Source organism: Schistocerca serialis, chromosome 2, assembly GCF_023864345.2.
Source record: "Schistocerca serialis cubense isolate TAMUIC-IGC-003099 chromosome 2, iqSchSeri2.2, whole genome shotgun sequence".
NCBI lineage: Eukaryota > Metazoa > Arthropoda > Insecta > Orthoptera > Acrididae > Schistocerca > Schistocerca serialis.
The window spans coordinates 891,981,974-891,995,797 of NC_064639.1; the positions used below are offsets into that span (position 1 = coordinate 891,981,974).

At 40.1% G+C, this 13,824-nt stretch overlaps 1 protein-coding gene across 1 annotated transcript in view; it reads left to right on the plus strand.

Moving 5' to 3' along the window:
- The window catches only part of LOC126458230 (dynein beta chain, ciliary-like), a 477,648-nt gene that overhangs the window by 219,907 nt on the left and 243,917 nt on the right, over positions 1–13,824 (plus strand). The gene's annotated exons all lie outside the window — the stretch shown is intronic.

Sequence of the window (13,824 nt, forward strand, 5' to 3'; positions counted from 1 at the left end):
GTCGGTGGCATTGGTTGCTGGTTAGCAGCAACTGGTCTGGTGGTGTCGGATGTTGTCTCTGCATCTGTGGCACCGTGATGCATGTGAGAGCTGTACATTTCCTACACCGGATCTTTTTAGTTGAATTATTCTCATCGTATCTCTTCCTTAGTCTAATACATCAAGGTCTTCTTTCCGTTCCTTTAACGTTATTACTTTCATACGTCTTTCACTGTGTTGCATTATCAAATTTTTTCATTTGATTTTTGGACTTAATCCAATTATGCGAAACAGTCCTCTTGTTTTTTTATACCTGGTTGCTGTGGCAACACATCATATCTTCTGCTTCAATTTCCTCTCAAAATTCCCATTTTTTCAAGTCCTTTTCACTGGTCGCCACATTCTAACGCTTTTTGACGATAGAATGTGTGGAGTAAATATACAAAGTTTATGTTTTCACCAAGTAACAATGTATTGGATTATGCAGAATAACAGTCTTGCATTTCACATGTAAGTATCTCCGTCTTCTTGTATTTCACTCACATTTCGAGCTTTAGAAACGCATTAAATTAACATTCATAAGCGAGTTGGTTTAAGAACCACTCGTAATTTATGAACATGTCTTGCCTCTAGAGAGTCCGATATGTGAAGTACTTAAAAGTCTATTTTCAATTGGTCATTTTTCTTTAACAATAATCACAATCACTAAAACAACAAAGAATACTACATAATTACTCCTTGTTCTTTCATCACGGCTTCTGTGGCACTAGCGGCAAACATTTGTTGGTGTCGTTTGACCGCCACGCTTACAGCCTTCTCATAACAAACTTCCAACCTGCACACAGAAACAGGTGGCGCAGTAGATACGTTACCACTCTCCGACTTATATTTAAAATATCATGTGTTCGAGATGGTAGAAGGACAAGTGGTTCTAGAATTTATGTGGAAATTCTCGAAGCCCTACAACTCCAAATCATGTTGGGGTCATCACTTGCTGATTTTAAGCTTTATTTTGCTGGCCAACTTTTGTCTTTACGTGTTCTATTAACATAAACAGATAATATTCTAGAGGGAACAATTAAAAAAAAAAAAAAAAAAAAAGAAACTTGGAAAATCTTTGACAGAAAAAATAAGTGTGAGGTACGTGTGAATTTCTTGTAAGGAATCAATACATGGAGTGTCTATAATATAGCAAAACAAAACCCAAAGAATAGTACAGCTGCATCAAGATGTAACACATTGCTCCTAGTTGTTAAACAGCATAGTAATTAACTTCTGCGCTGCATATACTATGGACATGACACACAGCATCTCCACTATATGGTGAGTGGTGACTTTCCTTTTCATAATATTCTTACATTCCATCCTGGATTTTCCATTGTTTGATAAATATACATATCACACATATATGATGCGGCAACATAACTTCCTGATTTCAAGCTCAGTGAAACCTAGTTTGTGAAACAGTTTTTTTGTAATTTTTGTAATAATGTAGGTACATATCTAAAGTTTTGTATTACATAATTTTGAAAATCAAATCAGGTAGATGATGCCCTCCATTACCTATACACTGAATAAGCCAATTTCTGGGATTTTTCATTACTCTTACCAGCATAGCAGTGGGTATGTTGCCAGTTCGTGCCCAGATGTTGGCCTTCAAGTCTTGCAGAGTGCTTGGATAGTTGAAAAGAAATGCAGGATTTCGAAAAACCAAAAAAAAAAAGAAAAAAATGACAAGGGACCAAATCAAGGGAGTGGAACAGTCTCTCCAGATCACCCCTTATAAAGATGAGATATTCTGGGAATTGTTCCCTCAAAACAGCCATTGATGCCCTTGAACCATGAATTGTTGCTCCATCCTGTTGGAACCAAGTGCAATTCATAAATTCGTGGAAAAAAGAATTCTTCTAATATGTTCACATACCACCCTGCAATCACTGTCACTGTGACCCCATCAACAATCCACAATCCAAGCTCTAGCGATAGCACACCATACTGTGACTTTAAATGAATGCAAAGGCCTTTGATGCAATTCTCAGGGATTGGTGTTGGTCCAGTTCTGCAGCAGTGCATCCTCCAAGAATTGAAGTTGTGTTCGGAGAGTTCCTGCACAATTGCCAACTTGTATGGATCAAAATGAAGGTTGTCGTGAAGAATTCACCTCACTGGATGATTGGATAGTCCAATAGCAAGATGCCATGAGGATTGCAAGATGGAAGCTCTCACTGCCTCAATGTTCTCACATGATCTGATGCTCTGAGGGACTCCAGTTCCTCGTTTGTCATACTTGTGGTCAGTCTGAATGTAGTGATCCATGTAACAATTGATTTCCAGTTTGGGACATGGCCTAACAGGGCTATGTTGAAGCAATATCAGAATGTACACTGGGTTGCAGTCACATGTTCTATTCAAAAAGTAGGCCTCAACAGCAAGCATACTTTCCTCATCGTTCCAACGCATGGTGGCGAATGTCATGGAAGAGAACAACACTTCAGAACTATGCCTGTTGAATGAGACCGCTCCTGCCCCCTACAACTATAATGGTGCACATGTCAAAGAAGGAACTTATGGTGCCACACCCAGTGTAATAAACAAAAATGTAATACATATAATATATATATTTATGTACCATATGATGCTCCCATAGGTATATAAAAATGCATGTGTTCAAATGCAACATTGTGTCAAAATGTGAAATGTTATTTATCTCATAATGTACAGAATTTTAGAACATGTGTCTGATGTAAAGGAGGCATGTCAAGGTTACAATTCATGTATTTGAAATTTTGTCACACACATAACGTTACTTTGTGAGGAATTTACTTATTTAAAATTTGTCAAACTTACAATATTTACATCCACTATAACGATCGTAGGTTTTTATTCCGTTTTAGGGATCCAGCTCAAAGTATCACTTCATCCTTCATGAAATCTTCCACAGAGTACTTGCATCTTTCAATTAGAAAATCACGTGACTTCCTTTTTAAAGTATTTATTTTCATATTCATTATGTCACACTCTTTGATTGTGTTGTGAATTTTCATAGCTATATACTGAGGAGTCTGAGCACGCAATTTTAAGCGATGTGAGATGAGCATAAAGTTTTCCTTATGTCTTGTCTTGTATTCTTGTATGAGTGTCCCAGAAATGTCCCCACTCCCCCTCCCCCCAGCTGTGTGCGGTGGACATATTACTAATGATTCTTTTTTGCAACTTTATAATTAATGTAAAGAAGCAAGAAGCAATGATGATTCTGTCATATTAATGGAGACAAGAAAAATAGTTTACCACAGCTATTTTGAGTCAGTTATAAGTTGTTACACAAGCAGAATGAATATAATATTAAAATTACAAAAATCAGTTGTTAGAAATATGTGTAATGCAAAACCAAAAGAATCCCATCACCCACTGTTAAGAAGCTTAAGAACATAAAAAGCCCCCTGTTTGCACAATTATGAACTGATTATTTTTGTATACAGTAACCCTAAGTTTTTCATAGACAACAGTTTTAAACATCAATGCAGCATTAGGAACAGGGGGAATTTCATGCTTCCCACTCAGAATTTAAAGCTATGTGCAAAACACATAGCCAATTTTAGTGAGTTTTCGCCTTCCACTATCGCCATCTTCCTCACATTTCATCTGGTCCCCCTCCACCCTCTCTTGTGCATTCATTTAGTCCATTTCGTACTTCTCACACCTATTTAGTTGTATTTTTGCTTAATTTTTCGGTTGTAATTCTACTTTCTTACAAAATTTTTCGCATTTTTTGCACCACCATGGATCCTTGCTCCTTCCATCTGCATCAATACAGAAAAGTTTCCTGATCCATAGCCAGATCCCAGTCCCACATACTGTTCCTGCATTGTTGCTTGGCTCCTGTGAAATCCCCCCTAATGGCTTTACCATCAAATTACCCATCTCTGGTTGCTACCCCTCCGACAATGACCTCCACCGGTTCAGATTCCACCAAACCTTAGCCCTCACCAACATAGTCCTGCAAAACCATATCAACCAATCCCAGTCCTCCTTGCAGTACCTTCTCTCCATCTGCAAAATTCTCCTGCTATGTAATCCTAAATTCCTGGAACCCACAACACACATTGAAACTCTTGCCATGCAGGAACTTGAGCAATTTGCACAACACCACCTCAAAAAGCTCTCCATCCTACTCACTTCCTACTCCTGCCTCAGAGTACCACTGTCCACCACTTCTACAGCAACCTCCAATCCTCCCCCATGACCCCTCATAGCTGACAAACCCTGTCACGCAGCTGTACACCTACTTCACTTACCCCACCCTCCAAAACTCCCTCCCACCACCACACAGAACCCAGAACCTAAACAGACCCATGACTCAGTTATCAACCTTTCCTCCAGAAGCCTTAGTCCCACAGAAATATCAGTCCTTTCCAAAGGCCTCACCTATTGCCCCACTCCCAAATTCAACAATGCAGGACTAGTTAAAGACCTTCTCTCCATCTCCCTGTCCCTACTGTGGAAACACTTTTTTCCCACCAACCCGAACAATCAGACTCAACCAGAGACCAATACTGAACCTTGCCTAACTCAGTTCACTCCTCCATCCAACCGTGATCCACCCCCACTGCCTCCAAACCACCCCCTGTTAACTTTCCAGAATTTCTTAACCTCGAACCTTGCCTCAACATAATTCCCCAAATCCCTCAACATGCAAACCAACCTTACATCTGCAGAAGGAACCGCAGTCCATCATCTAAAAACTGATCCCAACCTTATAATCCTACCTGCAGACAAAGGCTCCTCCACTGTTGTTTTGAACCACAAGGATTACGTGGCAGAAGGACTCCGTCAGCTGTCAGATACATCCACCTACAAGCCATGTCACAGTGATCCCATTCCAGTAATGCAGGATCTCGAGTCACTACTCAAATCCTTAGGCCCATCCCAGAACCTCTCCCCAGAGTCCATCTCTCTACTTACCCCTACCACTCCCTGCACTCCCACCTTCCACATGCTTCCTAAAGTCCATAAACCCAACCACCCAGGACGCCCCGTTGTGGCCGGTTACTGTGCCCCCATTGAGAGAATCTCTGCTCTAGTAGATCAACACCTTCAACCTATTACCCGGAACCTATCCTCCTATATAAAAGATACCAACCATTTCCTCAACCAGCTCTCCACAGTCCCTGTCCCTTTACCACATGGTGCCCTGCTCGTCACTATTGATGCCACCTCCCTGTACACTAACATTCCTAATGCCCATGGCCTTACTGCTATTGAATGCTATCTTTCCAGATGCCCTATGGATTCCAGACCAACAACATCCTTCCTAGACTGCATGACCAACTACATCCTCACCCACAATTACTTCTCCTTTGAAGGTATTACCTATAAACAAATCCTCGGTACGGCTATGGGCACCCACATGGCACCATCCTATGCTAATCTATTCATGAGCCGTCTAGAGGAATCCTTCCTTAAACCCAGAATCCTAAACCCCTCACCTGGTTCAGATTCATTGATGACATCTTTGCTATCTGGATTGAAGGTGAGGACACCTTATTCACATTCCTCCAGAACCTCAACAACTTCTCCTCAATTTGCTTCACCTGGTCCTACTCAACCCAACAAGCCACCTTCCTAGATGTTGACCTTGACTTGAGAGATGACTACATCATTCCCCTCATAACTCAGTACCCTTAGTACCATCTGGGACTGGAGCAACTGAATTACATTCTCCACCAGGGTTTCGCTTACCTCTCGTCATGCCCTGAAATGAGAAATGTCCTGCCCACTATCCTTCCCACCCCTTCTACCGTGGTATTCCGCCGTCTACCAAACCTACACAATATATTCGTCCATCCTTACACGACCTGTGCTCCTAGTCCCTTGCCGGCCGGTGTGGCCGAGCGGTTCTAGGCGCTGAAGTCTGGAACCGCGCGACCGCTATGGTCGCAGGTTCAAATCCTGCCTCAGACATGGATGTGTGTGATGTCCTTAGGTTAGTTAGGTTTATGTAGTTCTAATTTCTAGGGGACTGATGACCTCAGAAGTTAGGTTCCATAGTGCTCAGAGCCATTTTTCCTAGTCCCTTACCTCATGGCTCATACCCCTGTAATAGACGTAATTGCAAGACCTGTCCCATACATCCTCCTACCACCACCTACTCCAGTCCAGTCACTAAATCACCTATCCCCTCAAAGGCAGGGCTACCTGTGAAACCAGTCATGTGATTTACAAGCTAAGCTGCAACCACTGTCCTGCACTCTATGTAGGCATGACAACCAACAAGCTGTCTGTCTGAATGAATGGCCACCGACAAACTGTGTCCAAGAAACAAGTGGACCACCCTGTTGCTGAACACACTGCCAAACATGATATCCCTCATCTCAATGACTGCTTCACAGCCTGTGCCATATGGATCCTTCCCAGCAACACCAGGTTTTCTGAAATGCGCAGGTGGGAACATTCCCTGCAATACATCCTATGTTCCCATAAACCTCCTGGCCTCAACCCCCGTTAGTCACTGTCCTCACCTATCCAGCCCCCTCCCTGTTCCCATTCCAGCACTACATAGCCCCCATTTCACCACCACACCCAGTCTTTTAATTTCTTTTATTTCTCTCCTTTCCACTACTTACCCCCTCCTCCCTCCACACCTCCTCTCCTCCCCTCTGTCTAAACTGCAACACTTCACTGTCCACCACTCCCACCATATCATCCCTCCCCCTCTCTGCCCCATCCTCCTCCCTACCCCCACCCAGTCGCCACTCCCACCATGCACTGCTGCTGCTACTCGCAGTGTGGTTTCAACTCTCTCAGACTGCAGACGTGTGTGTGTGTGTGTGTGTGTGTGTGTGTGTGTGTGTGTGTGTGTGCTTGTGTGTATGTGTGTCTACTGTTGAAAAAGGTCTTAATGGCCGAAAGCTGTAATTGTGGGAAACTTTTTGTTGTGCCTATTGCGACTCAGCACTTCTGCTATATGGTGAGTAGCAACTTTCCTTCTCTGGTATTGTTACGTTCCATCCTGGATTTTCCATTCTATAATAATTGTAAACATTTGGAAGAAAAAATGCTAGCAATCTTTAAGTATCTATTTGGCTCTAGTTGGAAACATGTTAGCAAAACCAGCCCTTCATCAATTCCAAAGTAATTAACAGTTTTGTCTAAAATATTGTGTATGTAACCATATATGTTAATATCATCATTTAAACAAATAATTTGTCTTAACACTCATAGTAGAAGAAACTGCTAAAAAGAACCAATTTTTTGATGCAGTCATTTAACTTAATGGCTTAAGTTTTAGTTGTAATTTCTGTAAATTTAACTTCGAACAGTGTGTAGTTTCAGTACCGATTATTGTGATGATATATAAGGGCCTGATTTTTTGTCATGAGACAGTCAGTCCATGGCCGAGTTTCAGACGAGTAACCTGTGCTGGTTAGGACAACAACAATGCTTCAGCTTAACAGTGTAATAAATGTTAAACAATTAGGCCACGTGTAAAAACAGTGACAGTGTCTGCTCCATATGCACCTGATTATTCTTCATGAACTGTGAACTTTGTGGTTAGGTTTTACTGCTCACAGATGTTCAACAAGAAACTATTGTAGCAGTATGTGGAGTTTATTAATGAGGCTTGTCGAATGTTAAACAAAAGTGCACTGGCCATATAACTGTATATTATTGTGGGGTTGTGAACAGTGAAATAAAAGTACTGTAAAACGTAATTGTGCATCTGTAGGATACATCATTTAAAGTAGTCAGTGTCGGAATCCACGGACCCCATTTTTCAGCCAGTGTAGCAACACAGTACGGCAACACCAAGGACAATCAACAAATGAAGAATTAAAGGCAGGTTGGACAGCTACAATCGGTGATGACTCTGCCGCATCGATTCACAGGAAGTTGCTCCCTGTTTATGGGGAGGACAGTGGATCGCAGCAGTATCCAGTGGTGGTTACAGTGGTTTAAAGAAGGTGATTTCTCTCTACTGGACAATCCACTATGTGGTAGACCATCGACGGCAGTGAGTGATATGAATAAGGAGACCATTGATCAAATCATCCAAAATGACAGATGTGTGACGACACGACAGCGTGCTGAAGTGACTCGTTTGTCATTGGGTAGTGTGGTATCACTGGTACAGTCACTAGAGGCCAGAAAAATCTGTGCACGTTGGGTGTGTAGATTATTGACAAGAGAAATGAAAATGATGAGGAAGAATGTGCACAAGGGTCTCATGAAGACGTTTACTGAAGAGTGGAAACAGTGTTTTGATGGCATCATTACCCAGGATGAAACATAGTTGTTTTTGTCCGAACTTGAGAGCAAAACCCAATCCATGGAGTGGCGTCATTCGCGTTCCCCTCAGATGAAGAAACCAAGACTTTCACGAACAGCAGGCTGAAATGTGATGGCCTCCTTCTTCTGGGATCAGTGTGGTGTCATTTTCATTGACTTTTTGGAACCTGGCTTCACAATTAACTGGACCATTACTGTTTGTCATTGGACAAGCTGTGATGTGCCATCAAGACCCATAGACCACAGCTTCAGGGTCAGCTTTTCAGACTACATGATGACAATGCCGAGCCCCGTACAGCCGTTACGGCGCAGGAGAAAATCAGGAAAATGGGTTGGAAAATTGTTCCTCATCCTTCCTACAGTCCGGACTTGGCTCCGTCTGATTTTTACTTCTTTGGTCGTCTGAAGGCCCACCTGTGCGGTAAAATATTTGATAATGAGCAAGACCTTATTTCCCGTGTCAAGCGATGGTGTAAAAGTCAATCACCAGAATTTTACCAAAGTGCATTTACATCATGGAAAGAACGTTGGGCCAGATGCATTACAGCTGACAGAGGCAACATTGAGTCGGCTCAATGTATAGCTAAATGTTCCAAGTATGTCCACAAAAAATTTTATTCTCCTCCTGCAAAAAATTAAAAAAAATAGTGATGACTGTGCAAAACTTTTTGAACACCCTTAGTGTAAAAAACATGAAAAGAATTTAATTATCAAACTATGAAAACACACAGAAAAAGGTAAATATCATTCTGTGCTGAACACAGCCATTAAGTAAAATATTTCATCTCCTCATTACCCCATTCATCTCAGGAGTGCTTCTCCTGCTGGATTTGCAGGGATGTCTCTGCAGAGTTTTAATTAGAAGGAGTAAGAAACTTTGAGGCAGCTCAAGAGAGCAACTTCAGAGTACCTATCGAAAGAAAAGCAACACAGTGGTATATTGAATCTGTTCAGTCAATTGTGATAAGAGGAGGTGAGCCTATATACAGATAGTTCCAATGAAGACTGCCTTCAAAAGGAAGCTTCAGAACAGAGCCTAGGTATGGCCCACAGTTGTAACCCTGTATGAGACTTTAACAAAGTGAATATTTCTTTTTGATAGTAAACCTCTCCACATTTTCTCACAAACCAATGAATTAATGACTAGTGCATCAATACTTTCATACTTCAACCGCTATTATTTACTGTTCCATTCCTTTTCGTATTCTCCCTAGTGTAAATACTAAACACAAAAGTTTCTTTTTCCTATTTCATAACTTCGACTTTCCCTCCCCTCCTCCTGTTTATATTTATACATCTCAATCCCTTTTTTCTCAGTTTTCTCTGATTTTGATGCCTCACAATGCTCTCCCCTACTTTAGTCAAATGGTGGCATAAAGCTCTTCCCCCGCATCCATTTTGTTAGTTACTCAATCTAATCTACCCATCTGATCTTAAGTTTTCTTCTTTAACACCATATTTCAAAAGCTTCTGTTTCCTCCTGTCTGCCAGAATGTTGATCATCCTTGTTTCACATAATCTAAGGCTATACTCCAAAGAAATACTTTCAGAAAAGATTTCCTAACATTTAAATTTAAGTATGGTGTTAGCAAATATATATTTTTCAGAACTGTCATTTTTGTTTTTCTTGGCGTATATTTTATGTCCATCTTTTTTGTCCATTTGGACAAATGTGGAGAGAGGAGTGGTGAGCAGGCAGAAAATTTCATTTTGTTGCCAACCATGGAAATTGAAATGTATGCCACATACTTGGCATTTCATGAACATATACCTTGTTTAAACTGCAGTTTGCCTGAATTCATTTATAGTTGAAATTGAACTGATTTTCAACAATAATATACATTTCTGCAGGAGACGGTAAAAGTTTAGATAAATGGGAGTGGTGTACTTACGTGTTTCGGATAGCTATATTCTCAGTGCTCATCATAAGTGGGCATGTCAACTGCTGGTTCTATGCAGCCAATAAGACAGCAGCAAACAGACCACAGTTCAGAAGCAAGAAACATAGGAATTTTGTCTCACTCTTATGCCAATATAGAAGTGAAATCTGCTCTGTGTTCAGAGAAAAAACAACTATGTTCTCATACTCCATCCTAACCACCACACTAACTCACAACACACTCATAAGACACAGCCAAGTATTTGTGACAACCAAGATTATAAAGTTCATTGCTCCTCACATATAGAAACACATTTCCTCTTTCTCGTCTGTCACTGATTAGCCGAAACTATGATCCCAGACAGCGATTCCATTGGTGATGGTTAAAAATAATGATGTCTCAAACGACTGCCTTACTAAGCTAAAATGGAAATGAAGATAAAAATTAATGTAAACGATTTATTTTTGTTTATTTCATTTTACCTTGTATTACCAAAATGTAGCCCAGGAAATTGGAAGACATCTGTGGTCTTCCCTATGGACAAGAAAGGTGACAAAATGGACTGCACCAACTGCAGAGGCATCACTCTTCCAAATGTCTGTTATAATATCTTTTCCAGCTGTATATACTTGATAGAGTACAGCCATTTACAGAAGAAGTGAATGTTGAATATCGAGGTTGGTTAAAAAAACGGCCGTTAGACAAAATCTGTGTAGTGAGACATCTCTCTGAGAATATGTGAGAATATGGCAAAGATCTTCTTGTGCTCTTCAGGGATTTTAAAAAGGCATATGACTACATTCACAGAAAGAGCCTGGTGAATTGCCTAATGAAGTTTGGAATACCCAAGACTCTGCTCAGCCTAGGTTGAGTGTGTCACATGATTCAAAAGTCAAAAGTGAAGCATGGGAACCAAGTTACAGAGAGCTTGAACATAAAACACAGGGTTGAGACAAGGAGATGGTGTGTCACTTATCAAGTGTTCCTCAATGCAGTTTAGACTGTTTGAACTTCAGTGACTGAGGGGATATTAATGATAACCTGACCCAGTTGTGATTATATAGTGATCTCATGACTAGTGTCTGTAGCCATTCATTTTTTCCAGTTGCCAACAGCTACATGTAAATAACAAGATGGCTGGAAACTTGTCCTTTGAGCAAAGAAAGTGGATTTTAAAGTGTTTTTGCAAATGTGAAAACATGGAAGAAGTGCAGAGTTGATGATGGGCACAGTCTGATACTGCATCACATATAACAATAATGAAATTACACAACATATTTGAGAGGGAAGGAAGTGTATGTGATCTGAAGAAAAAATGGTGTGGCAGGAATAAATCAGTAGCAGATGAAAGAAGGATGGGTGCAGTGGTAAAAGCTTTTACAAGATCCCCAAAGAAGTCCATACAGCAAGCAACACATGAATTATGTGTAAGCAAATCAAGTGTTCACCATATTTCAAAGCAAGCAAACTCGGAACCCTACATTCACAGGATGCTTCACATGATGCATGAGGATGATCCAGATAGTTGACTCAAATTTTGTGAATGGGCTTTCAATAACGAACAGTTGACTTATATTGTTTGGATTGATGACATGATGTCTACACTGGATGGAAACATCAGTCACCATAAGTTTGTATAGTGACAAGAGATAATCCTCATGGAGGAATGAGCTGTGACTCATCTTGGGTTATCAGTGTGGTGCTTGTGTAAATAACCTTATCATGTTGCAGGAATGAATTCTACTAACTGTTCACCAAATGTACTGAGGTGAAAATTTGGTCGGTGAAAATTTGGTCAATGGGGATGGGTTGAGTTTCCATCCAAATCTCCAACTCTTACACTGTTAGACTTGTAGCTCTGAAAGACACTGTCTATGCCACAGAGTCACGTACACTGGGTGACATGAAAGAGGCGATTGTGACTGCCTGTGAATCCATTCCAGTGGCAACAGTAACAAGGGTCTTGATCCGTTGCACAGTGTTGCATATGCTGTACTGCTGCCCATATGGGACATTTTGAACAATGTCAACACTAAAGCATCATCAGTAATGCTTGTGTAACTTAAATATTAATAATTTTTATTTGAGTTTTTAAAGTTCTAACCATGCAAAGGCCATTGTAGGGCACCCTGTATTCAACCTGGTCCTCAAAAAGATAATGAGAGAAGCCCTCCTTAAGAATTTTGAAAGGATCGAGTTAAGAAAATCACAAATCTCGCATTTCCTGATGATGTGATCCTGTTGTACAATTCTAAGCAAGAACTGATGTGGATGAGTGACAGTGTGGAGGTGGCAGCAAGCAAGATCAGTCTCCTTATGAATGAATCAAAGACTGGGTATCAAGTGTTGAGTACCATTCCTATTCAATAGACCCACTCCAGCCACTTGTAGTCAGAACACAATCCTACTAAAGGGTTCATAGTTTTAAGTATTTGAAGTAAGCTTTTGTCTCTACCTTGGTTATGATTATCCATTCTCTAAGCTGTTCATAGTAATTTATCTATATCCCTATTTTCTCATTTTTTATTTGTCCTACTCCTACATTACTCTTATTTGAATTTCTGTGGATAACCTTATACTTATCTGGCCAAAAGCCCTGTTCTTCCTGCCACTATACTCACTAATTCCCACTGCATCTAACTTCAACCTACGCATTTCTCTTTTCAAGTTTTCTAGCCCACATACTAGGTTAAAGGAACTAACATTCCACACTTCAAACCGTAGAATACCAGTTTTGGTTATTCTGATGACATCATCATCCTGATTAGTACCACCAAAAAATCTGAATGGTCCACTACTTTGCCTATGCAATATTTTACCCAGAAGGATGTGATTGTCATTAGACCATGCTATACAGATGTATTACCTCAGGAAATATAATGTCACAAGTTTTCCCTTGCTCTCATTTATCCACAGAGCCAACATAGGAAGGACATATTGACTAACATTACAAGGCCAGATCAGGCAACCATCCAGACTGTTGCTTAAGTATTCATTAAATCAAAATTTTATTGTGACATTACATGCCTCATACAATCACAGAGATTGAATGTATACTGACTAAATTAATCTAAAGTTGTTATATAAATGAAATGATGACTTGGAACAAATTCCCTGAAGTGTCACAAATCTACTAGACAGTTTAGAAAACTGGTTCCAACCAAATGGATTGAAACTGATTAATGGAAAAACACATTTACTATAGTTTAAAACTCAAAATTCAAAAGTAAATGAAGCTCATATTAATCATAGAAACCAAGATCTGAAAGAAGAAGGCTATGTAAAGTTTTTAGGAATTCATTTGAATCAAAATTTATTATGGTCTTCACATAGAAAGTACTTATCAAATAAATTAAACAGCCTGACCTTTGCAATGAAGATTCTGTCATATTCAGCTAGCATGGAGGTGAGAGAAGTAGTTTACCAGAGCTATTTTGAGTCAGTTACAAGGTGTGGCATCATTTTTTGGAGCAACACAAGCGAAATGATTATAATATTAAAATTAGAAAAATAAATTGTTAGAAATATGTGTAATGCAAAACCAAAAGAATCCTGTCACTCACTGTTAAGAAATTTTAGAATATAATATGACTCCAGTTTCTGCATCTATGAACTGATTATTTTGTATACAGTAACCCTAAGTTCCTCATAGACATTAATTTTAAACATCAGTGTAGCA